Genomic DNA, 14,244 nt, shown 5'->3' with positions numbered 1-14,244 from the left:
TGAAACAATCCTATATTAAAGCCTCCACAAAAAATTACAAATTAATAAATACATTGTAAGTACCCAAGTGCATAAACATGCATATATTATAGAATTTCATAGTCTTTACTCGATACTAAAACATTTGTTTCTAATCCCCTGAATACCAAGAATGTAGTGTATTTAACATATTTTTAAAATACAAATTGGGTAGAGTTCAAACTCTTCTCATTCCTCTAGCAGATTTCAGTAAGCTGGTGGGCACTTGTTTCTGTTCCCTAACTCCAGTTCATACCAACACAAGTCGGTCTGTTTTACCTATTTTACCTAAAAATGGGATATATAATAATAACTTAAAGATGGAACCCGTTTTATTGAAACAGCAAAGGTTTTTAATTAATTTGGGTCTGTATTATTAAATACTGATTTAAAAAGTAGACTATCCTACCCCTAAATTTGATCACCAAGTGATCAAATGGTAAAAAGCTAATATAGAATATATCTGAAACTGCTCTTTTACGGCCAATAATTTTCAACCACATATAATTAGGCTAATTTTTTTTTCTGTATGGTATCAGCAAATATGCTTCAAGGAATCAAATCAAACCCTCTGATGAGGCTTCTAATTCTTCCTCTTGTATAAGAGTCAGTGAACTGACGACCCAACAATTTGCAATTTGTCTTCAGAATTTAATATGCTGACAATCCCCTTCACCATGTATAATGAGAACATTTGTAAAAGTGTACAAATATATACATTAATGGATTCCTGAGTACTTTTGTCATTCACATGAAGACTTGTCCCTGAGATTTGGGTGTGAATTCTTTGGCAATATACTATTTATTCAGACACAAGCTATAAAAGTTTCTTGGCAAAGTCACTCTCCAGTCTAGACCACTGGCCCTCAAATTTAACTTTGTATCAGAATTAGTTCAAAACCTTTATAAATATTTAGATTTTTGCCTGATTTCTTATGGTTTGTATTCAGCTATTTGGGAATCATTTCACATTTTATAAGGCCCTCAAATGATTACTTGGAATACCAACATTTGAGAACTTTTGCTGGGAACAAAATTTATACCAGGAATAAGAAGACAGAATCAGCACAAGTAGGTACTTCAAATTTTGTTTTTTTGTGTACATCTTAAATCCCCTTTTCTTTTGCTTTTCCATGGGTCACCTGCTTTGGAGTTTAACAGTTTGAACTTTGATCAATAAACAGTTTCCACCCTCCTACTCCTCAGGTGCTCAGATAAGAAGCTTGGTTGAAGCCCAGAACCTTCATATATAACAAGTCCTGCAGGTGAATACTTATAACTCAAGTCTTTCAGTGATGGGTAGGGGGTCATTTCCATTTATTCATTAAGTGAATATTTTGCTTTCTTATTATTCCTAATATTTCCCTTGATTTCGGAAGGTGGATGATTTTCATTATCCTCTATCACCCCTCAGACATGACCATGTTTTCCCACTTAGTAACAGATGGAAGTCATGCCACAAAGTTAATTCTAAGGACTGTGTTAAAGGCCTCAAATTAAAAGCATACATTCTTTCTCAGATATTTAAAGGCTGTGTCTCCCAGTGAATAAAGGAAAAGAGAAGGGAAATAAACACAAACTTTCACATGCTACCTCCTTCACATATTTAATCCTCTGCATAACCCAGTCTTTATTAACCATGATTTGCATTTGAGGAGACAGATTTCCGATAACTATTAGTAACTAGACCAAATTCATGAAGTTAGTAGTTGGCAGATATAGAATACTAATTGAGAGGATCTTTCTGATGCCAAGTCCCGCAAGCTATTATATTATTATACTAAGCTGCCAATACAAAATAGTGATAATAGAGGAAGAATGGAAACTTCTTGCATAATGCTAGACTGGAATCATTATTGATCATTCACTGGGTAAGACTCATACTGCAAGTAACTGGAAGTTTTGCTGAATACCAACATTAAAATCTGCAGCTTTTTTATCCTTAAAATATATCCCTTTTTAGATGCCATGTCCTAAAAAATTAATTATTTTATGATTGTAGTATGTTCCTACTTTCTTAAAATATTGAAACAAGAATTCTAATTTTTAGGGAAATATAGGGTTAGTAGTATTTTAGGAAAACTTTGAGAGATGAATTTGAAGGGAAAAATGGAAAAAAAATCTATAAAGGATTTTCCCAAAACACTTGTAAAGTAAGAATAAAACCTACTAGCTTTTATCATAACTATATATGATCCCTCTCATTCTCATCCTTCCTATTTCTATCAGATGGACATATTGAGTATAACGTAGATAAGCTTATTAAATTAGAAAAGGTTTAGGATATAAATACTTTGACATAAAACTTTGATTGCCTTGGTGAAGTGTCTCTTGATATGTATTCAATACTAAAGTTCATCCCGAACCTAGTATTATTGAATGCTATGCTTGAGTATAACATTTAAGTCATTTTTAAGGTAAATTTCAGAGGGTTAAAAAAAAAAATTTGTCCCCTTCTTTTAGGTAATGTTTCTGTATCAGAAATATTGGCATGGTTTAAGTCTACTAAAACCTATACAGTCATATCTCAGAGATACTGCAGGTTGGGCTCCAAACCATTGTAATAAAGCAAATCTTGTAATAAAGTAAGTCAAACTATTTTTTTTTGTTTCTCAGTGTACATAAAATGTTACACTACACTATAGTCTGTTAAGTGTACAATAGCATTATATCTAAAAAAAAGTGCACACTTTAATTTAAAAATACCTTTCTGCTAAAATATGCTTAATATCATCAGAGCTTTCAGTGTGTCATGTCTTTCAGGCGGTGGTGATGGCAGCTGACTGATCACGGTAGTGTTGCTGAATGTTGGAGTGGCTGTAATGGTTTCTTAAAACAAGACAACTATGAAGTTTCCTGCATCAATTAACTCTTTCTTTCACAATTTCTCCAGAGCATGTAATGCTGTTTGATAGCACTTTACCCACAGTAGGGCTTTCAAAATGGAAGTCAGTTCTCTCAAACCCTGCTGCTGCTTTACCAGCTGTGTTTATATTGCAATATTACAAATCTTTTGTTGTCATTTTAACAATCTTTACAACATCTTCATCAGTAGATTCCATCTCAAGAAACCACTTCCTTTGCTCATCCATAAGAAGCAACTCCCAATCCTTTCAAGTTTTATCCTGAGTTTGCAGCCATTCAGTCACATCTTCAGGTTCCACTTCTAATCCTAGTTCTCTTGCTGTTTCCACCACATGTGCAGTTACTTCCTCCACCACATGTGCAGTTACTACCTCCGCCACTGAAGTCTTGAACCTTCATTTGTAAAAAAATGCAGTATCTCCAAAGTGCAATAAAGTGAAGTGTCATAAAACAAGGTGTGTCTGCACCTTCCATGCATTTGTATCCATGTTACACCAATGTAACCTTTGTGGTCTTCTGGCAGCAATCAGACCATGAAACCCATAAATCACTTGCTTTGTGTTTGCTGTCTTGATTCATTTGAAGATTTCTTATTCTCATTTATCTTCCTTTTTACCCTCTATTTTATTTATCTCATCTTGCTTTTCGTATTTCTGTCCATTTTCCCAAAGAACTCTGCTTAAGCAGAAGATTGTGCTCCACTGGCAACATGCAGGACTTTCTAACAGCAGACACCAAATGTGCTCTAGGCCTTGTCAGCTCTGATCACATTGGCACTGTCAAGTGCTGTGCAGCTACAATGATTTAGAGCACTTCAATAATAAATCTCCATAGTGGTGTGAATATTGGTTTGCAGAAGATGTCTGTAAGTAGATACCTCTTGGCCTATGAAAGGGTAATCTTTGATGAAGGAAACTCCCTTTTTACACTCTTTAACTGCATAAATTCAATTTAGATTAAATGTGAAAGCTTAAAATATTTTCATTTTAGATTAAGTGTTCTGGACACTCTGTGCTTATTGCTGTAGCTATGCCTGATTTCCAATCTAGTTGCATTATTTTAATCACCTTTATAATGCATGCTGTCTCCATAATCAAATACTATGCTCATATGCAGGTAAAAGAGAATCACACAGAATGTTGAGAATGGCTATTATTTTGCAATTAATAGATTGTTTTGTATTAAAGTGCAGCTTTTTATATATAATTTAAAGCAACATTAGTTTGGATTAACCATTGGATTTAAACACAGTTCACCTCACCAAAACACAGCATATGGAAATATAATTTTTATTTTTGTTAAAATTAGGGGCAGTTATTTACTTTTAGAAAAATAAACGATCCTAAATTCTACTTCAGATTACATCATTTTCTAGTCAAGAATTTGAATAAGCTTCCACAGCTTATTTTCTTCTAAATTCCACCACAATAAAATGAGGTACATAATAAAATCTTGTAGAAAAAGTCTTATTTAGATTATAAGTAATTAAAAAAACATTTGTACAGTATGAATAAATCATCTTGCATAACTAATTTTATTCAGTTATCTTTTTTTGCTATTACATTTTAACCTTTTGTACACATAGCTAGGCACCACTTTTGTTTCTTTTTTACCTAAAGTGTGTCCATTATTAGCCTATATTTGGAATAAACAGATGTGTAAGGAAAAGTGTAACAGAAGGAAATGCACCTAAGAGCCAAAATCCGCTATGCCTATTTTTCTCTATATATACCTAGAATATGAGCATTGGCTTTTCCATGGAATAAAGGTGGGCAAAATATTTAAAACCATAGTAAATATATTGTGTAACTTATTATTATCTCATCTTACAGTTGTTTAATATACTATGTTCTTTCTGCTTTTGATTATACTACCCAGTAGGGCTGTGCTCCTTTCCAGAGGCTCTAGGGATGAATCTAATCCCAAGCACATTCCGTCAGAAGGATTCATTTTCTTTCATTTGTAGGACTAAGGAACCTATTTCCTTGCTAACTGTCAGGGAAGAGCTGGCCTTTGCTCCTAGACACCACCCACTTTCCTTCTCATGTTTTCCATGTATCCCCACCCTGACTTCTTCCAACAAAGGCAGATAGAGACTCTCATCCTTCAAATACCTCCCCTTCAGTTGTATCCTTCTGGTGGATTCCTAAAATAAAAGAGATACCACTACTTATTAATATTTTGTCATCAATATTTAGTGATGTTCAGTGTACAATATTTGCACGTAATTTGTTACATTTAGTTTTTGCATTTCTTACTAAAGATAAACATTTGTCTACAACAAATATACAAATTCAACACACTCTTCTTGTTTTAAACCACCAAGTTTGTGGCAATTTTTTATAGATGCTCCAGAAAACAAATGCATCCTGTATATGAAATTCTTGAGGCAACACAAATTCATAGTCACAGATAGCAGGTATTGTCTGAATCAGGGATTAGGGAAAGGCTGCCTGTGAAGCGCCATACAGGGACTTTTTAGGAAGGTGGAAAAATGTTATATATCTTTGACTGTGGTTATTATAACATGTATTTGTCATAAGTCACAGAATTATACAATTAAAATAATGTGGATCACATTTCATTAAATTGCAACCATGCTTCATGAGTGCATTGCACATTTAATCTTATAGGCAAATTATCACATGCAAGCAGTGTGGCAATGTGGGTAGGACAAAATAGAGATTAAAGTAAGGTTTACTGTTTCACTATTGCCAAGTCCTATAAAGACAGCATGGCTTCACTCTATTCATTCCTGGATGTACTCTATGTCTCAAAGAGGTACTTAATCTGGGAAGCAGTGAGACAGCAACCTTTGGTCTCAGAACTGTTCTTTGTTGGCTCGTTAGTGGGTTACTACCTTTATTTTGCTTTATCATTACTGAATTTGATTATAAATCACCCCAGCTTCTGCACATATGAACAACTGCAAAGAATTATTGAAACAATTTTCTCTATTTTGAATAACTGAAGATGGTCAGTCAGAGCAAGATAATGGAGTAATATCCATGACCAGTCTGTGTTGTTTTTATTCAATTCAAATTTGAATAATTTATTCAAAATTCAAAACTCCTGAGCATAGCTGAGGAGTCAACCTGCTACACTAATAATTTTGCAAGGGAAGTATACAATTGATTCCACCAATAATTGGAGGAATATTTATTACCTGTGGAGGGGCTGTTATGGCAGGACATTTGCTTATCTGTAAATCAGGAAGACCACTGAGTTACTGTCTGTCATTAAATTTGACATGTGGGAAGGAACTCTTACACTGGATTATGGAAGATATAAAAACAGCACAGACATAAAAATTGTTTGTGAAAAACTGTCAGCATGAAGAGGAGATTAAAGCAGGCAACAAGGGAATATTAATTAGCAAATGGTCTCTTGCTTTACTTTGTCTTCTCTCTCCACTACGTCTCCCTTCACCTATCTTTATTCTGTTACTTTTATGTGATTCCAGATATTTTGGCATGACTAGAAAAATTTCCACTTGTCTACATAATTTTATATGTTAAAGCAAGTATGTCTTTGACCAGAACTATAGGAGATAGGGAAGCCCCATAGTTTACCTTATAGAATTTGAAAATTTTTGTTAATGATAACATAAAAACCTTTGTCCTAAACCTTAGCTTAGATTTGGGCATGTAGTATTTTTCATAAGCATTTTAACTTCTTGGCCCTAACTTGTGTCTCATTTTTACTTTACAATGTCCATATATACTGTTCTTATTTTAAAAGCACAGCATCAGATTTAGAGTACAACTAAGAGAAGCTGATCAACTGGTAGCAGGCTTTATTTTAGGAGAATGCACTTCCCTGAGTAAATGATATATGATAAAAGAGTATAAGTGACTAGAGTTTAGCTCAGGGAAGAGGCTGATTCCAACAGAGGGAAGAGCATATTCAGATGTCAAGTGAAGGAATATAGGAAGAGTATAGTACATTTAAGAATGCAAAAATATCTATATTACTGAAGAATGGAACTTAGGATGAAAAGTCTTGAAAGATCTAAGTAGGCAGATACAAGGAGAGCAAGCAAAGAAACAAAGGAAAGGGCTATGATTTGACTCATCCTAGGAGCAATGGAGGGTTTATGGGTTTTGACCAGGGAGTAAAATGTCCAGAAGGTCTCCCTGTTCTGGAGAAATTGAGGCATTTCCAAACTTGGAACCAAGGGAGTGTTTTCTTCACATCTAGCGTGATTGCATACAGAAAGCTGTCCTCAAGATCAAAGCTCCCATGACTCTCAAAGTTTATACATATAAGTGTGAGGCCAAATTCCTAAAGGCCTCGGCTGAGTCTGTAAGGCCAGAGAATCAGGCTGTGCGAACTCTGAACATTCTGAACACTGAGTGTTCATTACTCTTTCTTCTTATAATAGAAACTTTTAAAAGAATTTTCTTTCAGAAAGAACCAGTCATTCATTTGACCTTAACCCTCAAGTCTACGGAGACAAATCTGAAGTCCCAGCTGGCCAGTCAGAGTGTCCATAATGATCAGATCAGATGTGCACATGTGAATTAAGCTGAAGCAGAGTTACTTGAAACAATTAAGATGGACACTGAAGGGGAAGGGTCAGTTCTATCATTCCTTAGTTGTCAGCTAAAAGAACATTGTTAATTCTAAAAGTTTTAATAGCAATTTCTGTCATAATATAGAAATTGATTTTTTAAGCTAGTTTAAGATTTAATGCTGTTGCTTATATCTGCAAATATCATGATATATTTATTAATGGAAAAAAATTTACTTGGTATCAGAATGTAATTACATTCTAATGGATTGTAAAGGTATCTATAATTTCATATAAATATGTTGTGCAGCATAGCAGTATAACAATACAATAGAAAAATAATTATCAGACCATATTAAAGGCAAAATAATTGAAATCACATAACTAACATATATTATGTGTCATATGCTGAAATGTAAAAATGAGATAACTAACACATTTTAACAATTTAACGCATCCTAATGATATATATACAAATATTTCAAGTACCTGCAAAAATCCGTGAAATGTAATTGTGCCTTTAAGAACCTTCACTCCAGTCTCTGTATTGATGTCCTGTTTGAACAGTTTAAAAATATTTTGTCCTGAAGGAGAACAACCTTTCAAATGCGATATTTGCATTTCAAATGATTCTTGAGAAGCCTTAGGAGTTCCTGAGTCTTCAGTGAAAATTGCTTTGAAAGCCAAAGTGCATATTACTGTATTGCAGGTGGCATATCTTGTTCTCACTCATGAATTAAATATTATATATGTCAACTTTGTAACGATGTGTGCAATGAATACACCTGGACAGTTCTGACCATTGTTTGGTCAGAAGACCATTGGGAAATGTACATTATGATATCAACAATATCTATGCTTTTTATTTCCCAATAGAGTAAAATAAGGAATGTCATCCTCAATACACCAAATAACATCTAACATCATATTCTGCTAGCATAATTCATTAAAAGTAATAAACACTATCTGAAGGTTAATGGATTTATTGGATCAATGACAACGGGAGCTTATAAAAATATTAACCCCTTTCCCTCAAGACTGTATGGAGCTACTGATGGTTGTACAGATAAGAAACACAAAAGCAATATTAAACATGCTTTTTTATTATAGATAATTTAATTCTATGTATAGGTAATTACTAACAGGGTTATTTCACAGAAAAATAACATTGTTTGAGCTTTATTTATTTGTGTATATTATACCATGGAGTCTTCTGCTGAGGACTCCGGCACCTGGATCTGGACTTTCGGATTTCAAGCCTGGAAGGTGTTTCCAGAAAGCTGTCTGACTACATGAGCCTCTCCATATCTTGGAGAGATATCTTGTTCTTGGTTCTGATAGAATTGCATGTCATTCACAATTGGAAGGGACACATACAAATCCAAAAATATTGTGCATTCAGTGCCGTGTCTAGGGTGGGGCCCTATCACCATGGCAACCAAGCCTACTGACCTATAGGCCTCTTGTAGCCCACCGGGGTCATTGGTCACTCCTTATTTCGCTGATATGAACTCCACCTGACACAGAAGGCTGGATCTTCCACTGCTCCTCCTCACAGTCTAGGTAAAACCAGCTCATGACCTTGCTCTTATCCTCAGAAGGGATGAAGTTCTTGATGGTTAAATATTTGAGCTTGAGTTCCTGGGTGTGCTCATTCTGTGCCTCCTCCAAATCCTGTTCCACACAGGCATGCTCATGCTGATCCTGGATCTCAGCATTCACCACCTGCAGCTTGGCATGAAGCTTCTTGAGTTTCTTAGGTAGACTTCTACCTCCTGCTGCGGGGAGAGGTATATAGGTGCCCCCAGAGCTCCATGGTCTCCTCATCTCTGAGCATCATCTTCTGCTGCATTTCCTGCTCAGGTAACTTCTGCTCTGCAGTCTCCTGACTCTTCACTTCCAACATGTGCTGCTTGTTGGGGGATCCGTGATGTTCCTGCCCCAGACAGGCAGCTTGCTCTCGTGGGTTTGTACTTGGCTGCTAGCAGCCCTGTGGTTTGGTGCTCCCACTATAGGTCTCCCAGCATCTTCTCCTCCAAAAGCTCTGCTTCTCCTCAGTGACCAGACTTCAATCATCCTGTATGGCCACTGTTTTCTTCCAGGCCCTTCTTCTGCTTCTGAAGGTAACTATGTTCTTATGCAAGGTTGACTCCAAGATAGTCTGGGGCAGGCAGTTCTTGTCATATTTCTGTTCAGCCACCCAGGGCTCAATCACTGGCCCCACACAGAACCCCACTGGGGCTGACAGGCTCTTGTAGTGCTCTAAGGAGCTGGCTCCAGGAGGGCCACTGTAGTGGTCTTGGCATTCCCCTTCAGAGAATACTGGAGCAGCTGGGTCAGCTTGGAGTACCAGTCGGGGATGTGAGTGCTCCTGTTGTCCACCAGAGCAGCAGTCACATTGCCCAGGGCAGACAATGGGAGGTTGATTTTGGAGGTTTCCTTAGGTTTCTCACTAGCATCATTGCCACCTCCATTGCCACCACTACCTGCAGACTGTGGCTTTCCCTCCAGCTGTGTTGGGTCCTGCTTTATTCTGCCTCTCATTGCCAGCCAGGTCCACCAGGTTGAGCTTGCCCAAATGGATGTGGTCCTGGCCATCAGAGCCATGCTTACTGCACTCCGTGGTGATGACAAAGATGGTGTGGGACCAGAGCTGACATCATTCAGTTGTGTACTGCCCACCATCTACATCTGGCTCCACAGGTTCATCATATACTTTGAATATTGAAATTCTCAGTGCCAAAGGAGGGGAGATACTTGATGTAGACCCTATCTCAGGGTTCTCCTTCAGCTCCGGTCTCTTACAAGTCTCCTTGCAGAGCAGGTGTTGACTCTCCTCCTGGTAGATCTCCAGGTAAACCTGAACTATGGCAGTGCTGGTTCTGGGAATGCAAGATATGAGTGATGTGTTACAGGCATTAGGGATAACCCCATACAGTTCAGGTTCTACTCAGGTTTGTTGCATGGTGTAGGTCTTGCTGGTGCACATGTGTGCATAGACAAACTCCATGCCATTGAAACCCTGAAACACCAAGTATATCAGAGATCTCATTATTTTACCATGTAAGTCTGTCTGCTTAGAGCTGGCATTACAAACAGCATCAAAGGTAGAGGTTTTGGGCAGGTCCCCAAGGACAAAAGGGTCACCTGGCCCAGTTCATACCTGTGTTTAGGATTCACTCATGATTAGTAGCTTCCTCTTTCCAGCTAAGGGACTGCACCAAGCCACCACCTCAAGGGCCTCACTGCCCTTGAAATCCCAAACTAGGGGAACAGTCATTGCAGTCATGGGAATGCACATGAGGTTATCAGTAATTTCTCAACATAAACACCACAGAGTAGGAGAAAGAGTGAGATTTATTCAAAGTGTGAAAGAAAAACCTGCCAACCAAGTTTACTTTATCTGACAAAGTCAATCGTTAGAGATGAGGAGAGAGATTTTCCCAGACAAAAAAGCTTAAGAATTTAATCACAACTGGAGACCTATGTTATAAGAAATGCTGAAAGGAGTTCTTCAAGCTGAAATGAAAGGATTACTAGTTAGCAACATGAAAATATACAACACATTAGTAAAGGTAAGTATGCGGTCAATTTGGCATATCCTAATACTGTAATATAGCGGTGTGTTAACCACTTAACTCCAGTATAAAGATTAAAGGACAAAACTATTAAAAATAACTATCACTACTATAATTTTTTGAAGAATGCACAAAATCAAAAAATGTAAATAGTGAAAATCATGAGCATGAAAAGAGTTAAAAGGTAGAGTTTTTGTATGCAAAGTTAAGTTGTCATCATAAAACAGGTAGTTGTAACTATGTGATGTTTTATGTAAGCCTCATGTTAACTACCAAGCAAAAGCCTACAGTCAATATACAAAAGATAAATAACTCCAAGCATGCTACTACAGAAAATCACCAGTTCACAAAGGAGGCTAGCAAGAGAGGAAGAACGGAACCAGAGTATGGTAGGAAGGTACTTGGTGAAGCCACTATGGAAAACAACAAAGAGGTTCCTGAGATAATTCAATGTAAATGACCATATGATCCAGCAGTCCCACTTCTTGGTATACATAGACCCAAAGGACATGAAATCAGGATCTCGAAGAGCTATCTACACTCCCATGTTCACTGCAGCAGTACTTCCAATAGGCAAAACAAGGATACAAACTAACTGCCCTATGGATGAATGAATAAAGAATATGTGGAATATATGAACAACAGCATATTATTCAGCCATTAAGAAAAAACAAGAAATCCTGACATTTGCTACACGAATGGACCTTGTATGACATTATTCACAGTGAAATAAGTCTTCATGCAGCCATAACGTCATTAAGAATGCAATGAAAGCTAAAGAATTTATGTGAATAATTACATTAATCATAATATCAAAAAAATGTAATAACTTTCCAATTTATTCAATTATTTTGAGTCTTTTATTAGTGATTCAAAGTTTTGCTTAAAAAACATTGCATTTTCTATTTAGATTTATCACTAGATATTTCAACTTCTTATTGCTATTTTAATGGAAGTTTTCTTTTGCTTTCTTCTGCCCACTTGTTTGTATAAATAAAAGCTGTTGATTTCTAATATTAATATACCTTATGCTGCCTTTTATACTAACCTTAAAGAATTTCCTCTTTTTTTTCGTTTGATTTTTATACTTGATTTATATGTGGATCCCACATTTCTCCCTTTATTATTATTATTATTTTTATTTTAAATAAAATGCTGAAGTGGTAGGTAGATGCAAGATAAAGGTAGAAAACATAGTTTAGTGTTGTAAGAGAGCAAAGAATTTCCTCTTTTATAAAAATTTTCAGTTTGTTGTCTTGGGTTTTCCAAACCTACCTCTTTGATAAAGGATGTCTCAGGGGAAGACATTAATATGTGAGATAAAGATCCTCATTCTTCATGCCAACTTCTGTGGCCTAAAAATTACATTTCTTCCCCAGATCTCCTTGAACTCAATATTCCCGTTTTGCTCCTTCCATGCTCCTCACCACAGAGTCTGATTATTTTCCAATATTCATGAGTCCAGATGGGATGGTTGATTTTTAAATGACAGCTTGCCAGGGCCCTGGGGTGTGCAGGTATTTGGTTAAGCATTATTGCTGGTGTGCCTGGTTGAGATTAACCTTTGAACATTACCCTGAGTAAAGCAGATTGCCCTCCTCACTGTGGCTTATCCAATCTATTGAAGGCCTGAATAAAACGATGAAGAATAATTCACACTTACCAGTCTTTGAGCTGGGGCACTGGTCTTTTCCCACCTTTGGACTCACCCTGGAATGTGAGCTTTGGCTCTTACTATACTCTCGGCTCTCCTGGGTCTCCAGAGTGCCACTGCAGATCTTGAGACTTCTCAGTCTCTATAACCACATGAATTAATTCCTTATAACAAATATCTTTATCTATCTCTATATATTATAAAGATATATTTATATATTGACAATATATGTATATATATACACTGTATATATAAATATCTATAAATCACATGTGTAAATATGTATGATTATGAATGTAATCATTTATCTATCTATCTATCTATAAATTATGTAAACATAGGGTAATTATGCAACCTGAAAACAGTGGAGCAAAATTACAAGTTACATACTAAGCTTAAAACCAAATATATTCTACTATTAATGCAAATCCAATTTTTTAATGTCCAACAATGGAAAAATGTACTCATATACAAAGAATATAGACATTTAAAATAAAAAATCATGTGAAATACTAAATTTATATAAATATTTAGAAAACATTAACTTAGAATAACACTCATAAATACTTCAGACATAATTTTTAAGGTAATAAAAGATATATGAAAGATAATATCCTCCATTATGTGTACTAAGATAATATTTAAAGATAGAGATGTACCTGCAGAAAGAATAATAGTAAAAGCAACCATTCTGATGGGTCCTCTATGTTCTGGAACAACAATTTCAGGCACTGTGTTCTGGATAATGATGTATTAAAATCTTTCACAAATGTCAAATACTAATAAGTATTCAAAATGTGTTTTGTCTCAACTAAAAGTGAATTTAAAAACTTCCTCCATGAGCTCTAACAGAAAAGGATCAGAGCTAAAACCTAAAACTTTAGTGACAGGGTTACGGAATAGCCAAATGAACAGCAAAAACATTGTCACTCTTTGTAGAAACATCAGAAAAAAATGATTTAAATACAGCTGGCACTGACTTGTTTAGTGTTTTTAATATTCAAGTGCTTCCATGGTGTTCACAAAAATTCTATTTAGAATCTTGTCCCTGCACAAAATCCTCTAAGAATATCTATTCTTGAAATTTCAATTAAATTTTAAATGGTGAATACCCTATAAGTAGATGTAATAGCATTTAATTTTCAATTGGAATGCCACCTTTTAGGTGGTGATAGAGGGAGCCTGTTCACTGTGATTCACACGTCCTAAATAACCCTCAAATTATGCAGCAGACAATGCAAGCTATAAAAATTCTCATGGAATACTTTGGAAAAGTATATTATTCAAGAATATGAAAGTAAAAATTATACATCAGAGCAGATACTTAGTTAATTCATATGTAACATTGTCTCGCTACAAAATCATTTTCTGTAATATTATTTTTGTATTGTTTCAATCAACATATTAGAATAAAAATAAGAAGTTAAGAATTATAAAATATATCTTCTTGTGTATTATAGAATAGATTATTTACAAAAATTTTATCCTTTCAAAATTGATTGAATAAAGCAAGACTGCTCTCATTTGTTTTTTTAACTTAAGAACTTGAGTGAATAAAAAATTTAGATAAAGCTTCACATTTTTTTCATTAATTTTTCTCAGTGAAGACTAATACC

At 35.5% G+C, this 14,244-nt stretch overlaps 1 pseudogene; it reads right to left on the bottom strand.

The window, feature by feature from the left end:
• Positions 1-3,131: 3,131 nt before the first annotated feature.
• LOC140849735 (kinesin-like protein KIF3C) lies at positions 3,132-10,676 on the bottom strand (annotated as a pseudogene).
• Between the last annotated feature and the right edge of the window lie 3,568 nt (positions 10,677-14,244).

This window comes from Manis javanica, chromosome 5, assembly GCF_040802235.1.
Source record: "Manis javanica isolate MJ-LG chromosome 5, MJ_LKY, whole genome shotgun sequence".
NCBI lineage: Eukaryota > Metazoa > Chordata > Mammalia > Pholidota > Manidae > Manis > Manis javanica.
This window is presented reverse-complemented; position numbering and strand designations above follow the sequence as displayed.